This window comes from Palaemon carinicauda, chromosome 27, assembly GCF_036898095.1.
Source record: "Palaemon carinicauda isolate YSFRI2023 chromosome 27, ASM3689809v2, whole genome shotgun sequence".
NCBI classification, from domain to species: Eukaryota; Metazoa; Arthropoda; class Malacostraca; order Decapoda; family Palaemonidae; genus Palaemon; species Palaemon carinicauda.
The window spans coordinates 42798906-42820989 of NC_090751.1; the positions used below are offsets into that span (position 1 = coordinate 42798906).

Below are 22084 nucleotides of genomic sequence, written 5' to 3' on the forward strand. Positions count from 1 at the left end.
ACTATACAGAGAAAAGGTTAATAGCTTTAATGAAAAAATTCACAGCTTAAAAAATTAAAGACGCATTGATAAACTTGAAATAATCTGGTAATATCATTGGTTTAAAAAATTATATTATTTATTTACTACAACTTAACTAAATTTTCTTGAAGTAGTGATTCCTATTGAACCTATAAAATATAAATGGAGTGACCATTGTAACACAGAATCCCCCCAAATTTCCATAAATCTGGTCAATTGAGCATTTCAAGATATTTCTAGTACATCATAATATTTCTCCTAAGGGAATTTCAATACTCTATAAAATTTGAAGATAGACTGGGGGCTTCAACTAAGACGATTTGGTGGTGCTTCTTTTGAAATCAGAAATTCATCAAATTAATCAGCTCCAGTATTTTGTCTTCCTCTGAAACTTTCTGGATTTTTTTCTGATTTAAATAAAAAAATTTGTTTTGAGCAGTTTCTTTTCCTTTGAGAATTCTAGTCTGAAAAATAAATAAAAGATGTTAATATCAGTCTAACTCAAATATTTTACCATGCACTTCAATATCAAGACTACCTTTAGTAAATGTTCTGCATGATAAGATACAAATATAAAATATTCTAGTGTAATAAATATGAAATAGTAGAAATAATGTCAAAGTAAGCATGTCCACGATATTTATGAAAGTAAATATTACAACTGAAAGTATATCTTGTAAAGTGGAAAAGTATTACCTTCTAAATCCTAACAAGGAAATAATTCACCACAATAATCGAATGACTGGCTTCTACTAATCGATTCACCGACTAACAGAGCTCCCCAATAGCCTTTTGATTTTTTAGAGAGACTCAATAAACCATGATTCCCTGAATAAAAGATTCTATCTTACACCACCGAGGATACCTGGTCAAACACACACAATACTCGAAATATTTTTCTAAAAAGATATACAGTATATAAATTCTGAAGAAAAATAAAAATTTTGTAAGTAATTTGTATTTTTCCTAGTATACAAACCTGGAGCTATTTACTGTATTGGGTATACTTTTGGCGTAGCCGGAAGACGAGCCATGATAATTTTCGAGAGGGATAACTCCCCCATCCCCTAGTTAGCGGGTGGGGGTGGGGTAGATTGGCTACTCCGCTCATTCACACCTCTCGGCTGAGTAATGACTTTGCTTTATAGCAGGACTTCTCGGGGGGCAGGGTGGCGGGCCAATTTGTATAAATAGCTCCAGGTTTGTATACTAGGAAAAATACAAATTACTTACAAATTTGTTATTTGTTCCGGCGTTGATACAAACCCTCCGCTATTTATAGGGTGACTTACTCTTAGGAGGGAGGAAGTCCTCACCAACTGGCCTTGGTCATGACCCGGGGTCCTCTCTATTTCAATCTATGATCGATAGTAGAAGGGACCCTACCCTCACTAAAATCAAGTGCCGATATGAGGTAATGCACTGATAGCGGCCTGCAGAAGCTTGTGTGTGAGTGGAACTAACAATGTGGCTTGTCTTTAACATAGTAACTCGAGTACAAAACCAATTGTTCTTAAAGACTTACCCAATACTGTACCCTCCCTCAAAAAGGTATTGGGGACGTAACAAAGTATTATTCTATGCTAAGGAGGCACAAGGGAAATGGGTCTTACCTGCAGCAAGGTGAGGTCAGCTATGCTGAGGCTTGCGGAGCTGTTTTCCCCAGAGGGGAGAAGGTGGAAGGAAGAAAGGAGCCAGGCATTCTTACTCATTCACCCCAGACTAATCCGGGTAGCCTCAGCCCTCAACCCTCTGCAACTTGTCCATCAAGGAGCCTGAGGTGTTTGGACCATTTGTTGTGCAACCACCACAGGACCGATGGTAAAGGTCTCCATAATCTTGTGGGTTACGTCTTTGCAGGTAATGGGCCGTGAAGGTTGATCGACGCTTCCACGTGCCCACTTAAAGAATCTGCGCCACAGAGTAGTTTCTTGAATGCCAGGGCTGTAGCAACGCCACTGACGTTACGAGCCCTGGGTCTTAGGATGGGGGAGAATCTAGATTGAGAGCAACCTCAATTGCCTTCCGATCCCAGAGGGGAAGGAAATCCTTAAGGAGGTCCTCTTGACCTTCCCCGTGCTGGTCAACAATGCTGACACACGGAGGCGAGCTGGTATCGTTCTTTTAAGGTAACCCCACAGACTCCTCACAGGGTAAAACCCCAGTTGATGGGTTTTCGGTTACCGAACGAGAATTCTTTATTCGAAATGGGCTGCACCTAGGGTACAGCACACGCGGATTTTGAGTCTTGGCAATCCACTCAGGGACGCCGCTGAGGATTACTTCTCCCTATCTCCTAGAGTAGGAGACATCAGAAGATGGATCATACAACACACTAACTCTCTTGGTCAAAAGCCCAAGCGAGTAGAAAGGCCATCTTCCGTGTAAGGAAGCGATCTGCTGCTGGGCATAAAGAGACTGAAGGACCCGAACCGCGTTCCCAGGAGGCATCAATGGGAGAGAATCCCCTTCCACGACATCTGTCACAAAGGACCCAACACTTCTTCTGGAAGACCGACGCTGAAAAGTGTCTGAGGTGCCTAGACATCTTTTCCGCAACTTGTTGCGAAAGGCCTCTCTGAGAGGGGTGGTGTAGGATCATCCAAGGCGTGAAGTCGAAGCAAAGCTACGGCTTAGGAAAGTGTTAGCATGTGCCTGCTTGGAAGATCGTGCCGTGGAGGAAGATCCCTCAGAACTCCATCAGGAGCTGTAGAAGATCCGGGAACCATTCTGCGGGTTGCCATGGCGAAACTATTGGAACTCCGTCAGGGGCTGCAGAAGGTCCGGGAACCATTCAGCAGGATGCCATAGCGAAGCTATTGGAGTCATTGATAAGACCTTGCTTATCCTGACTTGGTTGAGGACTTTTTCACCAGACCGAATGGGGGGGGGGGGGAACTCACACCTCTAAGCCGCCCCACCGATGTTGGAATTCATCTTTGTTTGAGGGCCTGGTGTTCCAGGAACGGTTGAGTGGGAGCCTGAAGATCAGGGACGCTGCGAGCATAACCACAGTCGGGGACCTTACAAAGTTAAGACTTTGTTGGATACAAGATGATTCCAAGACACTAGGAGCCCACTATCTAAGGTGGTTTTGCAAGCACGTTCCTGTACCAGGAATGATGTGAGCAGAGGGGGCCAACTAGTTGTCCTCTGTCCATCTGAGGCTTTGTACAGCTTGATGGTTCTCTAAAAGAGGTGAATGCTCGTACCTTTCTGAATCGGGCCAACGGACGAGGCTGGAATGGTGCGGCATATGCACCTTCTTTTGATGCATTAAAGAGAGCATCAGATCCAGAGGGAAGACGAGCTGACAGGCCTCGTTGCAGAAGCTCTCGTCTGCCACCCATCATCCGCATTGTCCAGCAGTGGGGGGGGGGGGAGTGCATAACCATAAACACATCTCAAGATGATGTCGAGACGTGTAACTATTTGCACGTTCTTGCAACGAAGGGGAACAGCCTGTTCTTCCTCCAACTGCTGCTAATTCAGTGTGGTTGGCCTAATAAGACCGATACCAAAAGGTAAACCAGTTAATCAGTACAGCTTATGTTATACAGTAATAGCAAATCTCCATAGAGATCGCTCTCCAGACAAGCAACTGTAGGGTAATCGCCGAGCGCATCCAACCAAACCCAAGAGGGGATTGAGACGTATCTTCAATTTATTGTTGGATGGGTAAAGAGCATAAGTCTACTACGGAGTAGTAACACCGAACTGTGAGCATGACATGCATACATCCGTAGTTCGACTTAAAAGTCGTGTCCGGAACTCAGTTGGAGAACGTTGAAAACGTTCGTAATGGAAGTCTCTCCTTCTTAGGACAAAAAACGTTTGTACTTTTCCGTCGCCGATCGGTAAACTAGCATTTATATTAAATGTTTCCTACAAGAGAACAGATATGCTTATGAGAAGTTTCCAGCCAAAGCCTTTGTAGGAGACTAAGACTTCCGATCGGGGGAAGGAAAAAATGCTGTATGTCTGGTTACAGGAAAGTAGCCAAGTTATGTACTGAATATCCTGGTTTCAATAAGGGATATAAATATACAACTTAATAGAACGGAGTTCTAATTGCAAGATGTATATAGCCTTATTGGCAGAAAGATCGCTTGCACGGATATATGTACTAGCCCTTTTGTGCTAGCGCAAGCGTATTCTCTGCCTCCAGGAAATGTTTGCGATCAATCCAGTTGTGGGAATAATGTATGTGCGACGAATTGCAACATTATTGCCGAAGGAATTTTGATTGTTGACTAATATTTTCTTGAATGAGAGCGAACATGTTCTCAAACAAAATATACAGTTATAGAAAAGATCATTTCCCCTTAGGTTTACCCCGTCCTCTTTATGCGAGGGGCTAGCTAGTGTTCATTACACAGAAACGGATGTCTGGTTACCTGTGGGTGGGGTTTGAAACGTTTGTACTGTAAACGTAATGAGACGTTGCCTACGCTGTTACTATCGTTCTTTAAATGTCAGCTAACAATTTTCCTTCGGGATAATGTTTGAAACAATAACCCTGTAAGGATAGAATAAAAAGTCCCAGAAGGCTATCGTGTAAAAAGGCAAGCTGTTATACCCAGGGCACAATGACAGGGGAGGCTGACTCCATCAAACGGTAGAACCCGAGTTTAAGACAATAACTTCGCGGTTTTGTCTTGGCTAGAGCGCATGCTCCGTGAAGGCTTACGGACTTCATGAAGTTTTAACAACACCCACTGAAGTTCTGTAAAACTTCTCAAGAACGAGTCTCCAGAAAAGGGTGAAGTTTCGTATGTAAGGGTTTGCTTCACAAAGGCCCGACATAATTGCCATCAACCGCTTACCCAAAGGAGCTGCCATCTAACGCTTTCTCGCTAGTGAGAAAACTACTGTCTAACTCAGGCAAGGCCTGCCAGAGGAAATGAACTGGAATGTAAAGAATTTTTCATTCCCCGCTCATTTCCGTCTGCTAACCAAACCACTCAAAGTGGGAAGGTGGAGGGAAGATGACGGTAGTTCATTCGAAAACGAAAGGATCGATCTTTGTGAAACCAGACCAGCTGACATAGCAATCAGCTGGGAGTGTAGAGTGACGTATTAACTCACACATTTGGAGGACCCATCCCGTAGACTCTACGGCGTAGAGGGTGGGAGGTCGACCATACAGTTTTCAGACAAAACTTTGGATCGCGGAAACCGAGAGATTCGGATGAGAGCCTAGGGGTTTAGAATCTATTTGTGAATTCCTTTCTCGCAACTTTAAGGGATGTTGTGCCGAGAACCCGCAGGGACTGTCGCTGATTCCTGATGGAATTTTCAGGAATCGTATTAAGTGACCAGGACCCAAAGGAACTGTGTCATAGTTACCTGTAGAGATTCGGAAACCCCTAGGCAGCAGGCATCCCTCGTCATAGGAGTAAAACTCTTGATGAAGATGGGCGCGCGCGAACACTTCACAGGACTAGAGTTTGAAAACTCTCATGAGAGTAAAACTCTTGTGCTTGTGTGAACACTACACGCAATGAGAGTTCGAAAAACACTCTGTTATACAAGTTGTTCGTGCACTTCAACTGATTGCGTGCGCCTAGTTGTTTGTGCTCGCCAAGTTGGTCGTGCGTGCAGTTGGTCATGCGCGCAAGTTGGTCGTGCATGCAGTTCGTCGTGTGTGCAGTTGGTCCTGCGTGCCAAATCGGTCGTGTGCGCGCGCCAATTTGGTCGTACGGGCTAATTTGTCGTGCACGCCAATCCGGCCATGTGCGCCAGATCTTCCATGCGTGTATAAGGTTGGTCGTGCACGCCAATCCGGCTATGTGCGCCAGATCTTCCATGCGTGTATAAGGTTGGTCGTGCACGCAAATCCGATCGTGAGCGTATAAGGTTGGTCGTGCACGCAAATCCGATCGTGAGCGTATAAGGTTGGTCGTGCACGCCAATCCGATCGTGAGCGCATAAGGTTGGTCGTGCGTGCCACATCAGTCATGTGCGTCAATTTGGACGTGCGCGACAATTTGGTCGTGCGAGAGTACTCACTACTACGTTCACCTGAAGGTTCGTACTCACTACTACATTCACCTATAGGTTCATGATTCCCTGTGTTGTGTGAGCGCGAACAATCAACACGAGAGTCCACAAACACTGTCATATAAGTATGGCGATGATCACGAGAACCCAAAGATTCAGCGTGACTAAGGGCACGAGAGACCAAAGGCTTAACGTAGCCTGTGTTGCAAGACCCCGAAGGGTCAGTGCAACGAGAAACCGAAGTTTCCCTGTCACAAACCACCGAAGTGTCGGAGTGACTAAAGTTACAAGAGCCCAAGGGTTATGCGTAATTAATGTTACGAGACCCCAAAGGGTCAGCGTAACGAGAAACCAAAAGGTTCCCTGTCACAAAACATCGAAGTGTCAGGGACTAAAGTTAAGTGAGCCCAAGGGTTCAGCGTAACTAACATTAAGAGACCCCGAATGGTCAGCATAACGAGGAACCAAGGTTCCTCTGTCACGAGACCACGAAAGGTCAGTGTGATTGATGGTACAAGTTCCCGAAGGCTCAACGTTACCATCGTTCCGAGAGCCGGAAGGTTCAGCGTAACTGAAACCCAAAGGTTTCGAGTGGAGTCTCGAAGGACTACTACTGTCATGAGAACCCGCATGATCAACATGATGAGAGCCCGAAGGCTCACGATCACGCCAGCCCAAAGGGTGATCGTAACGGACCCTGAAGGGTCAAGGAGAACCAGCAGGTTCAAAGATAATACCTCCGCATAAGAGCTTTGTTCTCCCGAAGGAGAACGTCACTTAAGATAAGGCTCTCGCTCCGCCCCTGAAGGAGAACCATAAGCGTAACGGGGGACCGCCAATGCCCAGAGGCGGTCTTCTCTCTAAAACGAGAGACTCGCTCTGCTTCGGAGAAAGCTGTCACCCCCCCCCACTCTATGGGAATAAAGCGTAGGCGTAAAATATCTCTCGCTAACGAGGGAGAAGTCCTCCCAAAGGAGGACATCGCCTAAGACAAGCTTTCTCCCAGCTCTATGGGAAATAAGCGTAGGTTTAATAATATCTCTCTCGCGAACGAGAGAGAAGTCCTCCCGAAGATGGACATTGCCTAAGACAAGCTTTCTCCCAGCTCTAAGGGAAAAAAGCGTAGGTGTAAAAACTCTCTCGTGAACAAGAGACAAGTCCTCCCGAAGAAGGACATCGCATAAGGCAAGCTTTCTCCCAGCTCTATGGGAAAAAAGCATAGGCATCATAATCTCTCTCGCGAAGTCCTCCCGCAAGAGGACACAGCCTAACGCAAGCTTTCTCCCAGCTCTCTCTCTCTCTCTCTCTCTCTCTCTCTCTCTCTCTCTCTCTCTCTCTCTCTCTCTCTCTCTAGAGAGAGAGAGAGAGAGAGAGAGAGAGAGAGAGAGAGAGAGAGAGAGAGAGAGAGAGAGAGAGAGAGAGAGAGAGAGTTCCCTTCGAAGGAGGAACATAAAGTTAAAGGTTGACAGCAAATGCTACCTCGTAACGTGGGCAGCTCACGAGCTACCACATGGAGCACAGGATAACGAACAGGGCGGCCATAGCAATCGGCCTTGTGTTCTACGTCACTGCTACCTGTGAAAAAGGAAGTTGTGATCAATTACAATTCAAGCTCCGTTGCACAAAATACACTATTCGGGGAACAAGTCACCTTCCTTGTAAGATAATTCCTCGAAAGGGAGCTGAACTGTTATGCACTTTAATTCAGTAATGAAACAAATACACGTCAGTGTTGAGAACCTGCCGACCATCAGGGCAGGGTAGGGCGGCAATGACAACTCCCTTACGGCAGAGGCAGTTGGATACGTTGTCAACAGTAATTAAAGTTACAAGTATCTAACATGAACCTATATTTCCATTTATACATATATACACTCATATATATGTAAAATAAATGAAAACACACACGAGAAAAAAATACAGAAAAACAATCAAGGCAAGTCTTTGCGGGAGAGAAAGGCAGTATGTACGTCCTCTACCGAGCCATAAAGTAAAGTGGTTACTCAAGCGAGAGGTGTGAGTGAGCAGGGTAGCCAGTCTACCCCACCCCCCACCCACTAACTAGCGGATGGGGTAGTTATCCCTCACTAAAATGATCATGGCTTGTCTTTCAGCTACGCCGAAGTACTGTATACCCTATATATAGCGGAGGATTTGTATCTACGCTGGAACAAATAGGATTTACTGACAGTAACAGTTTCAGGAGTAGAATACTACTTAGTATACATGAGTGTAATGCTGTGCAAATAAATAATTATCGTTTTCACTCTGGAACAGAAAAAAACTACTTGCAACTTATTAAATTTATTAAAATGTATAATTTTCGTAATTGAAATGGCATACTAAATTTTAATTATATATTGTATGAATCCTCTATAAACTAACTCCACCTATAGTATCACTTGAACTGATTTATCCAAGTCGATTTTGTGGTTAACCTTCAATCAGTGAACTTCAATTTGTTGGGCCAGCTCCTTTACAGATCCCCTCTATAGAAGCTTAATGAGGAGATTTAATGAGACCCTACGCCATCACCTCGATCGTCCAGGGATTCGTACTGTGATGCTGCCACTTCTGCCAAAGGCATTGCAGGCATCCTCCCACTGGTGGTCTGGTGTGAGGATTGGCCTCCCTAGCAGGAGCAACCACCTCGGTGGCTCCCTCAACCTCCTTTCTTTCCTCTGAAGGAATTATTCCCTTTCTTCTCTTTGGCCTGAAAGACACACTTAACACCTTAGGTGGTCCAGAGCACTTAGAAGTTGAAGGATTAGAGGGGCTAGTCTGACTCCTGGAAAGCTAAGGAACCCTCCTGTAGGGTTGGTAAGTCATGACCTTGTGGAGGAGAGAATCCTTGGATGATCTTCTCCACCAATCAGCTGCCCCCTCTTTCTCTTCTCGATCAAAGAGTAAGGATCCCTCGGGGGTTGAATTTCTCAAGTGTGTGATCTCTACTTTCAGCACCTACCAGTGGAATATTCCGATTATTGTTTCCCGATGCTTGAGGATAACATTCACCCACAAGTTGACTGCATTGTTCGACAGGAACTCCAGCGTACGGGTACCAGATAAAAGGAAAGACTTCAGAGACTTTCTTGTGGACTCTTCAGACAAACCCTTGGAGTGCACAATAAGGTCTAATAACCCCAACCATAGGTCGAACCACAAAGCATCAATGAAGAGAGAGTAAGAAAGAAGACCCTTAGTAAGGGTTCTACTGAGGGATCGAGAGTCCGGGTAGGAGGAAGTTTGTCCTCGATCCCATAATACTTCCTTTGAAGTACATTACAAAGTGAAGTGGGAGAGATCTCGACAAGGACTCTGCTCTTAAGGAACTAGATGTTAGTGCTATCTGAAAGATAGCTTTCTCTTGGCTGCTGTCAGTCCCTTAGACCAGGTAAAGACTGCACTGGTCTTGAGGTGTTTGCGTTCCAAAGAGTTAGTCTAGGACCATTTCCTTACCTTCCTGGGAGGTAGTAACAGGGTCAGACAGCTTGGTGATGGTCGTTCATACAAGCCAGGACCTGCCAGAAGGTGTGCTTCAACTCTTTGCACTCTTGCTCAGAGTGGAAGTTTAGGCTTGTTGCCCGTGGAAGGCATTCCTCATTTCCAAGAAATCATCTACCTCCAAGCTATCATCCATAGAAGCTTGGGGTAGGTCAAGGTCGTCAACAAGGTGACAAGGGGAACTCTTCTAAGGGGATCTTCCATCCACTTCCAGTCCCAGAGCCTCCCTTACCTTAGTGTTCTTAAGGACTGTTTTCGCGTCTTTCGACTCTCTCCAAGTAGGAAAATATTCTTCCAGGATGGAAGGCTTTGGAAGAGTCTGAGTTTCCTTAAACAGACACTAGTCTCAGGGATAGAGGATTGCCCCTCTGCCTGTGGTTTGAACACTGGATGTAGGTCCGGAGGAACAATCTCAATCTGTTGAGGTTGAAAGGGATGAACAGAGATTTCCCTGGGCGAGCCAAGATCCCTGCATGTGCGGGGTTGGATAAGGTCCGCATGAGGTGCCACATTTCATCCTCCTCCTCTGCTTAGTGGTCAAACAGGGGTTAGAGGGAGTCACTACAGTGCTTCCCCCGATATGGAGGGAACCCTTTTCTCGGCACTGTGTCTGGTTAAAGAAGACAGCTGTGTTTTGGAAGAAGCACTGCCCTGGGCATATTTCTTCCTGGGGTCAGAAGGGCTACCTGAAAGAGATTTCCCCGACAAAAAACTCTCCAAAGACATCAGAGCGGTAGACTTGGCCTGGACCTGCCGAGGCTAAGGTGGGGCTAGGGGAACCAAGCCCAAGAATGACTTTTGCAGATTCGACACAAGTGTTATACCATGAAGGAAGCTTACCTCCTTTGTTAAGTCCGGCATTTCCTTTGAGAGTCCAGGAGGAGGAGAACGTCTCTTAGTGGGAAGGCGTTTTGGGTGCCTGAGACGCTTTGGGATACAGTTTTTTGGGGGCATTAGGTGGTCCTCTTCAGTTGGTTTAAGAGGCCGATCGGGAGAGATGGGAGCGTCCGCGAACTTTTATGTAGCTTCCTTGAACTCTTCAGGGAAGGGAATTGACCTACCGCTAAGTGTAACTTCTGCAGAGGTCATTAGTGGAGGCGTTGGGTCCACGATCGCTCATGAATTTAGGACCTCAACACGTGAATTATATGTGGGATCGGGCGATTCACGCATCAACGGGTGTGATTCACGCATTAAAAGGGCATGACTCACGAGGAAAAGCACCCATTTCACGAGCGACTGGAGATGATCAGGAAGCGGGAGGCCCTACAGGCTTATGTTGTGCTGGAGGACCACTAATGCCAGCTAGAAGCAAAGGTGAGAGCCTTGGAACCAGGGCAACTTAAAGCGTTGGCAAGCGTTGCGCCACGGTGGAATGCGTTGCTGAGCGTCGCATGGGTAATCGCTTTGCTAAAGCACCCAAGGCCGCGAATGGCGCAGGGGGTAGCATAACAGGATGCTTCTCAGAGAAGTCAGCGGGAAGTCCTTGTCCAGTCATCAGTCGTTGTGGAGAATTTCAAGGTGTACAGCGGCGCGTGGATGTCGAGTGCGAGCACCTATCTCTCCCTCGTGAAGAGGAATGCCTAGAGCGTGATCATGATCGTCAGGTCCGTGATCTTGAAAGTCCTGCTCGGATTGTGAGCGTCTTGCTTGTGATCATGAGCGTCTTGCTTGTGATCATGAGCGTCTTGCTTGTGATCATGAGCGTCTTGCTTGTGATCATGAGCGTCTTGCTTGTGATCATGAGCGTCTTGCTTGTGATCATGAGCGTCTTGCTTGTGATCATGAGCGTCTTGCTTGTGATCATGAGCGTCTTGCTTGTGATCATGAGCGTCTTGCTTGTGATCATGAGCGTTTTGCTCGTGATCGTGAGCACTTTGACGGACATCTTTGCTCGCGAACGTGAGTGTTGCCTTCATGAGCATGATCATCACCCTCGTGATCGTGAGCGTCGCCCCCACGAGCGTGAGTCCTGCTGTTGTGATCGTGGGCGTCGCCCTCGAGATCGTGGGCGTCGCCCTCCTGATCGTGTGCGTCGCCCTCCTGATCGTGGGCGTCGCCCTCCTGATCGTGGGCGTCGCCCTCGTGATCGTGGGCGTCGCCCTCGAGATCGTGGGCGTCGCCCTCGAGATCGTGGGCGTCGCCCTCGTGATCGTGGGCGTCGCCCTCGTGATCGTGGGCGTCGCCCTCGTGATCGTGGGCGTCGCCCTCGTGATCGTGGGCGTCGCCCTCGTGATCGTGGGCGTCGCCCTCGTGATCGTGGGCGTCGCCCTCGTGATCGTGGGCGTCGCCCTCGTGATCGTGGGCGTCGCCCTCGTGATCGTGGGCGTCGCCCTCGTGATCGTGGGCGTCGCCCTCGTGATCGTGGGCGTCGCCCTCGTGATCGTGGGCGTCGCCCTCGTGATCGTGGGCGTCGCCCTCGTGATCGTGAGCGTCGCCCTCCTGATCGTGAGCGTCGCCCTCCTGATCGTGAGCGTCGCCCTCCTGATCGTGAGCATTGAGATCACGAATCAAAATGTTCAAACCTTGATCTAGAGCGTTTAGCTCATGATCGTGAGTGTTTAGCTTGTGATCATGAGCATTTAGCTCAAGAGATAGAACGCCTTGTAAATGAAGGAAGAGCGACGAGACCATGATACCCTTCAATCTTGTGAGAGTGAAGCTCTAGAGTTAGAACGCCTTTGCAAGGAAGAGCGCCAAGATCGTGATAACAAATGATCTCTTAGATGATCTTTGGATTGTTGTGAACGACGTCCAGAAAGACGAGATGATGGAGAGTCTAGTCCTTGCAATCGGTTAGCAGAAGGAATCCTGGCCACTGGAAGATTACTTATGTCCACAGCAGACAGGAGGCTAGGAAACAAGCTGGAATCATTCCTGTGGGGAGAAAGAGAAGGCTGCAGGTTAGATGACAACGATATCCCAGGATGGTGAGAGAACTTGTCATCAGCTGGAGGGCGTTGGAGGAGCAAACAGGAACAATCACCTCATCCGAGCGTGGAAGGGTCAAGAGAGGGCGAAAGATGGACCTCGCAAACGTCCAAGGCAAAGGATGTAGAAGCCATTGGCGAAGAGTCCTTCCAAGCACCATGCTGAAGGAGTTTCAGCAGCGGTTCCTTCGAAGGGGGAGCAGAAACCCCTAGAGACAGCCACACCTGCAACACATCTGCAAGTGAAAATGACTCCCCAGCAGCTGGAGATGAAGATGCCTCACTAGGGGAAGCAGCAACCCCCCCAAGTACCCCAAAGTTACCAAGGAGTCAGTCGGTCCATGTTCCTACTTGATCGGCCCCCTTGAGGAGAAGAGCGCGGAGAAGAGAGCGGAGAAGTCCGATATCTACCAGCCAAAATGACAAATTCGTAGATAATATGTATTTTTCCTAACTATACAAACCTTAGCTATTGGTATTACTTTCGGCGTAGCTGAAACTGAAATGACGAGCCATTAAAGTTTAGCGAGGGTTAACTACGCACACCGCTAGTTAGCAGGGGGTAGGGGGGGAGCTTGCTACCACTCCCACACCTGTGATTTAGCTCACTTTGCTTGGAGGTAGGACTTCAAGGGGGATAGGGCTGGCGGGCAAGTTTGTATAAATAACTAAGTTTTGTATAGTTGGGAAAAATACAAATTATCGATGAATTTGTCATTTGTTCCATAACTGGAATACAAACCACGCTATTTATTAGGGGGGGACTCGCCCATTAGGAAGGGTGGACGTCCCTGCCAATCTGGCTTTTGGCTTTACCCGGGGGCTCCCTATCTGAGTATGTCAGTACTCAAAAATAAGGAGTCCTTGCATCTCGCTAAAACCTTGCTACGCAAGGTCCGCGGCCTACACAAGCTGTGTGTTGAGATATATAGAAGTATGACCGTCCAGGTAAAGTTATTCAGAGTCTTTTAGAAGAAAAAACTGTTGTAACCAAGACTTTCCCAATACCACCTCGCTAAGGTATGGGGACGCAACAGTATTAGTTTAATACTAGATACACAAGGGAGCATGGTTTACCTGCAGTGGTTTGAGGTCAGCTTGTGAAGAGAACCCAGGGTAAGAATGCCCTCAACCTTCTGCTACTTGTCCAATAAGGAGCTTGAGGTCTTTAACCCACTGTTGTGCAGCCACCACAGGACCAATAGAAAACATATAAAGTCTCCTGTGGGTCATACCTTGCAAGTAGTGGGATGTGAACATAGTTTGACATTTCCACAACCCCAGCTTGAAGAGTCTGCATCACTGAGTAGTTTCTCTTGAATGCCAGGGACGTAGCTATGCCCGACATCATGAGCTCTGGGGCAACGTGAAGGAGGGTCTGGATTCAGTGCATGGTCTATGACCTTGTGAATCCATGCTGATATTGTGTTCTTGGTGACCCTCCTCTTGGTCCTTCCTGTGCTGACGAAGCGTACAGGCACATGAGGACGGGCTGCAGCTGTTCTCTTAATGTACAGCCTCAAACTCCTCACTGGGTAAAGTAAGAGATGATCTGGGTTATCTGTTACAAAACGAAGACTCGAAATCCGGAAGGAATCGAATCATGGATCCGTTACTCCCAGGTTCCGAGTCTTAGCAATAAACTCAGGAACGAAACTGAACGTTACCTCTCCCCATATCCCTTGAATGGGTGATGTCGTATGGGAGACCATAAAGTTTACCGACTCGTTTGGCGGAAGCCAAAGCTAGCAGGAACACTGTCTTCCAAGATAGGTGGCGATCTGTTTCCTGGTGTAATGGTTCATAGGAAGGTCTCTTAAGAGACCTGAGAACTCAAACCACATTCCATAGGGGAGGTCTCGCTTCAGACTGAGGACAGGTAAGTTCATAACTCCGTATGAGTAAGGAAAGTTCTAGCGATGAAGAAATATCCATTCCTTTCAGTCTAAAGGCGAGGCTTAAGGCTGAGCGATAGCCTTTAACTGCTGAGACTGACAGGCACATTTCTTCACGCAAATATACGAGGAACTCCGCCATTGCTGGAATAGTGGCATTGAGAGGAGAGATATCCTTTCCACGACACCAACCACAGAAGACTTTCCACTTTGCCTGATAGATTGCTGCTGATGATTTTTGCAGGTGTCCAGACATCCTAGTCACAACTTGTTGCAAAAATCCTCTGAGAGAGGAAATGCTGAATAGTCTCCGGGTGTGAAGTCGTAGTGAAGCTACGGCTTTGTGGAATATGTTGGCATGTGGTTATTTGAGCAGATTGTGTTGTGGAAGGAGTTCTCTTGGGGGCTCCGTTATGAATTGCAGAAGGTCCGGTAACCATTCTGTGTGATGCCATAGCGGAGCTATGAGGGTCATTGAAAGGTTGATCTATGTTCTGACCTTGTTGAGCACCCTCCTCATCAGACAGAATGGGGGAAAGGCGTAAACGTCGATGTTGTCCCTCCATTGTTGGAATGCATCTTGCCAGAGAGCCTTAGTGTCTGGGACTGGGGAACAATACAGCGGGAGCCTGAAGTTCAGGGCTGTTGCGAAGAGGTCCACAGTCGGAGAACCCCACAAAGTCAGGATTTTGTTGGTCGTCTAGATTATCCAAAGACCACTTGGTACTCACTATCTGAGATGCTCTACTCAGGTTGTCGGCGAGCACATTCCTTTTGCCGGGAATAAAGCGTGCCGATAGTGGTACCAAGTGGATCTCGGCCCATCTCAGTATCTCTACTGCTAGATGGGATAGGTGCTGCGTAAAGTGCCTCCTTGCTTGTTGATGTAAGCCACTATTATGGTATTATTGCTCATTACCACCACTGAGTGGCCCGCCAGGAACTGTTGAAGGGCCAGAAACACGGCCTTCATCTCTAGGAGATTCATGTGGAGGTACTGTTCTTTCTCTGACCAGAGGCCTGAGGTCTTGTGGTGCACTTTTTTTTTTTGAAGCGTCTGAGAACAGCATCAAATCCGGGGGGAGGACGAGAAGATCCACTCCCTTTCGTAGATTCTCGTCTGCCACCCACCACTCGAAGTCCGTCAGTTCCGCTGATCCCATGGGGATCCGGATGTCCGGGGAATCGAGTGTCTGATTCCACCGGGTCTTGAGTTGCCAGTGGAGGGATCTCATCCTGAGGTGACAATTGGGAACTAGATGGGCCAGTGATGAAAGGTGACCGAGGAGACGTAACCACGTCTGGGCTGGATGTTCTTCTCGTCTGAGGAAGGGCCTGCGACCTTCCTCAGCCTTGCTATTCTGTCGTCTGATGGGAAAGCTTTGTGGAGATTGGTGTCTATTATCATGCCTAGGTATACCAGTCTGTGTGTAGGAAGCAGGGATGACTTCTTCAGATTTACCATGATCCCCAGATCTTGGCAAATTCTCAGAAGTTTGTCTCGGTGTTGAAGAGGAGTTGACACCCAGTCTGCTAGGATTAGCCAGTCGTCCAGATAGCGGAGGGGATGGATGCCAATCTTGTGTGCCCAAGATGACACCAGGGCAAACACTCTGATGAAAACTTGGTGCTGTGTTAAGACTGAAGCACAACACCTTGAACTGGTATTTCCTGTTGTCTAGGCTGAATCTTAAGTACTTCCTTGAAGGCGGATGGACTGGGATCTGGAAGTATGCGTCCCTAGGTCCAGTGTACACATGAAGTCCTGTGGTCTTACCGCTAGTCTGACCGTGTCTGCCGACTACATGCTGAACGCAGTTTGCTTGACAAACTTGTTCAGGGCCGAGAAGTCGATGACTGGTCCCCAGCCCCCAAACGCCTTTCTTACAAGAAAGAGTCGACCGAAGAAGCCTGGGGACCCATCGAGGACCTCCTGGAGAGTGCCCTTCTTCAACAGGGTCTGGACTTCTGCCCGAAGGGCCGGCCCCTTTGCTGATCGCATAGCAGTCTATCGACACTGGATTCCTGGTCAGAGGAGGGAGAGATGTTATGAACGGGATGCAATATCCTAGACAAAGGACTTAGTGCCTTTCCCGTCCTTGGCATGAAAGGGCTTCTTAGCCACCATTGTCTGGTGCTTACGCGTGGGAAAGATTTGGCGAGCAGGAGAGCGCTGGCACGTGGGCGAGCGTGCAAGCGAGATCTGGCGCGTACGTGCAAGCAAGTGATGGCGCGGGCGGAGGCGAATAATGCCGCATGCGCCCAGAGGAGTGATGGCGCATAGGAGCACTGGCGCACAGGAGAATGCTGGCGCATAGGCGCATGTTACAGCTGCCGTCTATGAGGGCAAGCAGGTGAAGGGACACACCGAAGAGTTATAGAGCGCTGACGAGCAAACTGGTGCTGACGAGCTGCTGGTAAGTGCTGGTGACTGCAGGATGCGTGCTGAAGGGGGATGGCGTGCAGCTGCGCACTTTGGTAGGGCTTCAAGAGGCTTTAGTGGGAACAGGAACGGCGATGGAAGGTTGGCAGGTTGGTTGGATGGTAGATCAGGAACCAGGATGTGCCCTTTGGAAGGACGAGCATCCACTGATGGAGATCGTGAACGATCTGCAGATATGTCCAGGGCCAAAGTCGGAGGACTAGTAGCAGGTTCAGGCACGGTCAAAGGTCGAGGGCCAAAAGATGACTGCAGAGGAGGCTCCTCTGCAGGTGACGGCTGCGACAACGAAGCAAAAGAGCCAAAGAGGAGCCTTCTCACAGATGGTGAAGGGAGACCTCTAAGGCAAAGTGGAGGGCGAGCTTTATGACAAAGATGCCCTCTTGGGGCCGTTAGATCAGCGAGCTGACCGTGAGACGCAGCAGTCCTCCGAAGAGGAGTCTCTATGAGTGAACTTCCACGAGGGGGAGAAACACTCACAGGAGAGATAGACGGACTTAGTTTCCCCCTCGAAGGATGATCGAGAACGGAGGAAACTAAGTCGGCAACAACAGCTGAGAGTCTGGAGGAGCAGAGGAGTCGGACGAGATCATAGGCGACACCTCTGACACCACAACGTCGACCATGGCCAGAGGATCTACCTCCGATGGCAACGATGACTGCTGCACACTAGCACCCCTGCGGATGATTTGCAGCAATGCGTCCTTGGAGGGCACACCTGAAAGCCCCAAGGACGACCAAACCTGTTATAAGGAAGTTATTGACAAGGCCTCACCCGGGGGGAGAGGTGGGGCCGCTTTGCTAGGGGAAGCAACACCATCTCTCGAGGACTGGGGTGGGCCGATATCAAATTGGTCCACGCGTCTACTTGATGGTCTCTTGGAAGAGACCGAACGAGTAGGAGCTTCAGAGGAGGATCGGGAGATGGAAGAAGAGGCCTTGGATTTTCCCCCTTCGAAGGAACCTTCGAAAGAGAAATATCCTGCTTAGACTTCTTCTTCCGCTGTCGCCCAGACCTCTCCCACTGGGAGGCAGACTACTCCCCACAATCACTACACTTATTGCTACAATCACACCGTTGACCTCTGCAGGCGGGACAAAAGGTGTGGGGGTCAGTCTCCACCGCCGACATAAAAGTTCCACGGGGTCGGCCGGTGAGTCCAGGGCAGGTGTGCATGCTTGCAGAAGTCAACACAAACACACGCTAGAAAAAAGAAAAAGTAAACACAGATTAATGGTAGTCCAATAAAGGAGAAGGATGAAGGGCGGCAACGTCCACTCACCATCCGAGCCAAAAGTAAAGGGAGCTAAATCACAGGTATGTGAATGGGAGCAGTAGCAAGCTACTGTACTAACCCCCTTACCACCCGCTAACTAGCGGTGTGGGTAGTTAACCCTCCAAGCCAAAAGTGAAGGGAGCTAAATCACAGGTATGTGAGTGGGACCGATAGCAAGCTACCAACCCCCTTACCACCCGCTAACTAGTGGTGTGGGTAGTTAACCCTCGCTAAACTTTAATGGCTCATCATTTCAGCTACGCCGAAAGTAATACCCCTAATAAAAAGTGTGGTTTATATTCCAGTTACGAGAAAGAAAAAAAAAAAAAAAAAAAAAAAAAAAAAAAAAAAAAAAAAAAAAAAAAAAAAAAAAAAAAAAAAAAGCCGTTTTTCACTGACCAGTGAGTAGATATAGGCGGCTGCATATCACCCAGCCACCCCTTACCTACCCTCTACAAGTGGTTAGGTAGGGTTTCCACTTCACATTTAAAGTCTGATGGCTACCTTCCACTTTCACCGAAAGAATATCCACAAAAATAACGAGATTTATTAGTGTGGGAACAAATGTTCTTTTATTAGGTGAATCTTTTGAAACAAAATGTAAAATGCATTCAACTTTTAAAAAACTATTCCAGAATATTTACTTTAGCATGCAGTTTCCATACTTTGCCCCGTAAGTTGAATATATTGCTTGCAATGCTGTTCAAATATTTTGTTCTACATAGTCTTTCTATATTAGATAATCTAGTTTCTTAAAAAATGTGATACTAATTTTTCTTCCCATATATGTGAACCATATAATATTCAAATAAGTTATTTTTTGTATACAGCATTTCCAACCATTATTGTTGGTTCAAACCATTCATTTTTATGGGTTTTAACACCTTAAATGACACAATTATTGTGGAATTCCAGCGAGAAAGAGTTTTATACCAGTGATGATACCATAAGAAGTGTATTAAATCATATACAAATGAAAGGCACACAACACCAAAACCAAATGGAAAAATACATAGCCCAGGTGTGTCATGGGAAACTTGGGCTTTGGGTGGGGATAACAGTGAAAAACAGATGCATCACATCTAAACCTAACATAGCCTAATGTGTTAGGTGGTTGTCCTCTTTGATTGGAGTCTTCGCCCGCTGTACCTACTCCACTTCTTAATCAATGATGCTATATAATTTATTAAAACTTAAACAGAGCTTCTTATGTACATCACACTTACCTTAATCAAATGCAAATATAAATAGATTGTATTCCCTCCAAAGCACTTATTACAAATGTGCCACCCAGAGAGGGAATGAAGAGGACCTCATATATTTTTCCCCATAAGCTCTTTCTACAAACACATCAGCCATTAAGTTACTCTCTAGGCTCTAAGATATGGTTGTTAAATAAAACTTTAAGACTGGTAGCATAAAACTTTTGGAAGTTTCACTTGGTTCAAAGTGTCAGTTAGTAAATATGTCAAGAGATATAAAAACTCCTAAACCAATATGACAATAGCATAGGAACAATTATTCACGATGATATCTAATAGATGGAGAAAACTATTTTTTGGTAAATGATGCTTTCTAATTTCAAGACAAATAAATGAACCATATAGTTTTACAGTAAATATACACTAATTTAAAGCCAAATACAAATACCACATTTTTCCTACTCGCTCTCTTGTGTTTTATGTATTACTGACCATGATTATTGGGGCAAACCACCCGTTTATAAGTTTTTAGACCCCCCTTATATAAAAACAGTTATGGGGAACCCAATGGAAAACCACGTTTTGGGGAGGGAAAACGCCCAAAACGAGAGCTTTGCAGCAACAATAATAGTCAGTAATAAATAATAAACAACATAACCAGTTAGTAAAATGTATGGTTCATGTGACAAAAAAGTATCAATTTCAAATGTTATGACAAAATCACATTTTAAAAGAGGAAATACACAAGAACACCAGATAACCAAAAGTTCCCCACCTAACCCAACATCCTTATTTACCAGTGGAGGCTACACCCTCTTAGACTACCATAACCTTACCTATCTTCTTTAGACAACCAGCTAACCTAAACTTCACCTAACCTAATCTAAAACGCCATATCCTTACCCCCACTTACAGCACAGAATCCTTGGCTCATTCTAAGATTAAGTTTCAACCCTGTACTGTATTTGCTTTCCAAATGGCTTCACACCTGGCGAGGTAACACTAAATCATAATACTGTATTTCATAAATCATAAAACTAGCTTCATATTGTATTTCAGACCAAGATAAACTCCATTATTAAACAATTTCACTGCTCCTCTGTTCATTGGATAAGCTAAGGATACAGCAGTCTTAGGGGTGTAGGCAATGATACAGTGGTCTAAGGGGAGTAAGCAGGGATACAGTGGTCTCAGGGGAGTAGGCAGTTCTTTATTATTCTTTCGATGTTACCACAATGATGCGAAACAAAATCTTTACAATTCAAATAACAATCGAGACAAGAAATTAGCAGAAAATCCCCAGAAACTGATGTCAAAGTAGATAGTAAATGAAAATCCGCACCAGAAGTTGAAGGGTCACTCTCTTCCATGACGCTCAATAGACTAAAAAATTAGCGGTGGAACTTGTGTAAAAAGTGTCGAAACATGTTCAGTTTCCTAGTAAAACTGCTACCTGATTAGGTATTCAAGTCACATGGTTCTAGTTTTGTTAAAATGCTAATCCTAAGTAAAATGTGGATAATCATTATTGGTTAAAAAATATGACGGTCGGGTGACGTCTTGCTACAAAGAATACAGTCGATGATGTAATAATGACAATGTATGTTTTTAACGAACAATGAGAGCTCAGTCTGAAGAGTAATTTGAGAAAGTTATTAAGTCAAGGGACTTGTTTTTTTTCAGATGAGTCACATTTAATTTTGATTTTTAAACCAATTCTAGACCTAGCACCGCTTAGATTTATATATCAAACGAAACTTTGGACTTCCTTCTTCTTAGTGAAAGTACTTAAATTTGATAATTTGTTGGTGGAGCTATTGTATAGAATTACCACATTCCCTTTTGATGGTATTCTCTTTTTTTGTATGACGTAACCATAAGCTGGCCTTCTCAATCAATTGTGTAATTATTTATGCATAAGATCCAGAATGTTATTTTACAAGAGCCATTTTTTTCCATCCAGCTTCAGTTCCACAATGACTACCCTAGAAAATAGACATTTTTCACAGGAATTCAATCTACTTTGAAATTTAGTGGAATTTCCTTTATTTTAGTCATTTTGTTTAAAACAATCTGTTCTGTATATAGCTAATGTGGAAGTAAAAAATATTACTAAAATAATGACCCACATGATTGGTGTGTGCAGCTCATACATGTACCACTTGTCAGAACAGAAGAGCAGTGAGATGTGTATTTTGCGAGTGAAGTGAGACACAGTCAATATCATCTAAAGGACACAATATAAATTATAGGTAAATTTGAATCTTATATAGTAATGCACGGAGATATGGAGTGTAGCACTTCGATGGGTTTAACGTTTATTAACACAATTTTTCCAAAATAATTTTAATCAGCATATTTCAATAAATCATTGCTGGAGCATTCATTTAAACCCATAACCATGAATTGCTAGGCGATAATAACCAAGGTATTCAAATCCTATGTTTGTATAATTGATAATTAACGCTGCAATACTAGACCAAAGGGATAAGGCGTGTAGCAAAACATGGTCTGCTTGCTAGAACATAGGAGTAATGAGGTAATGTTCAATTGCGAGGATACAGCAGAGAAAACCCAATAAAGCATTAGCTCAAATAACTAAGGAATTATTTTGTAATACGATGAACAATGTTACGAACGACTTCATAGCAAATGTGATGGAAAGTCTGGTTTTCTATGCATCAGGAAGTCCTGGCAAACCATTTTCAGTTATGGTAATCGACCCACTATAACTCAATAACTATAGATTTACGCCGGAAATCATAATAAAAAACGTTCATGACACCTAGAATTACACCATAAGCCTGTTTTT

General features: G+C 45.8%; 1 long non-coding RNA gene across 1 annotated transcript in view; it reads right to left on the bottom strand.

Moving 5' to 3' along the window:
• Positions 1-64: 64 nt before the first annotated feature.
• Positions 65-22084, bottom strand: part of LOC137621174 (uncharacterized) — a 99528-nt gene continuing 77508 nt past the window's right edge. The window contains exon 2 of the long non-coding RNA XR_011040156.1: positions 65-485. This is a non-coding gene — a long non-coding RNA (uncharacterized lncRNA). The remainder of the gene's footprint in view (positions 486-22084) is intronic.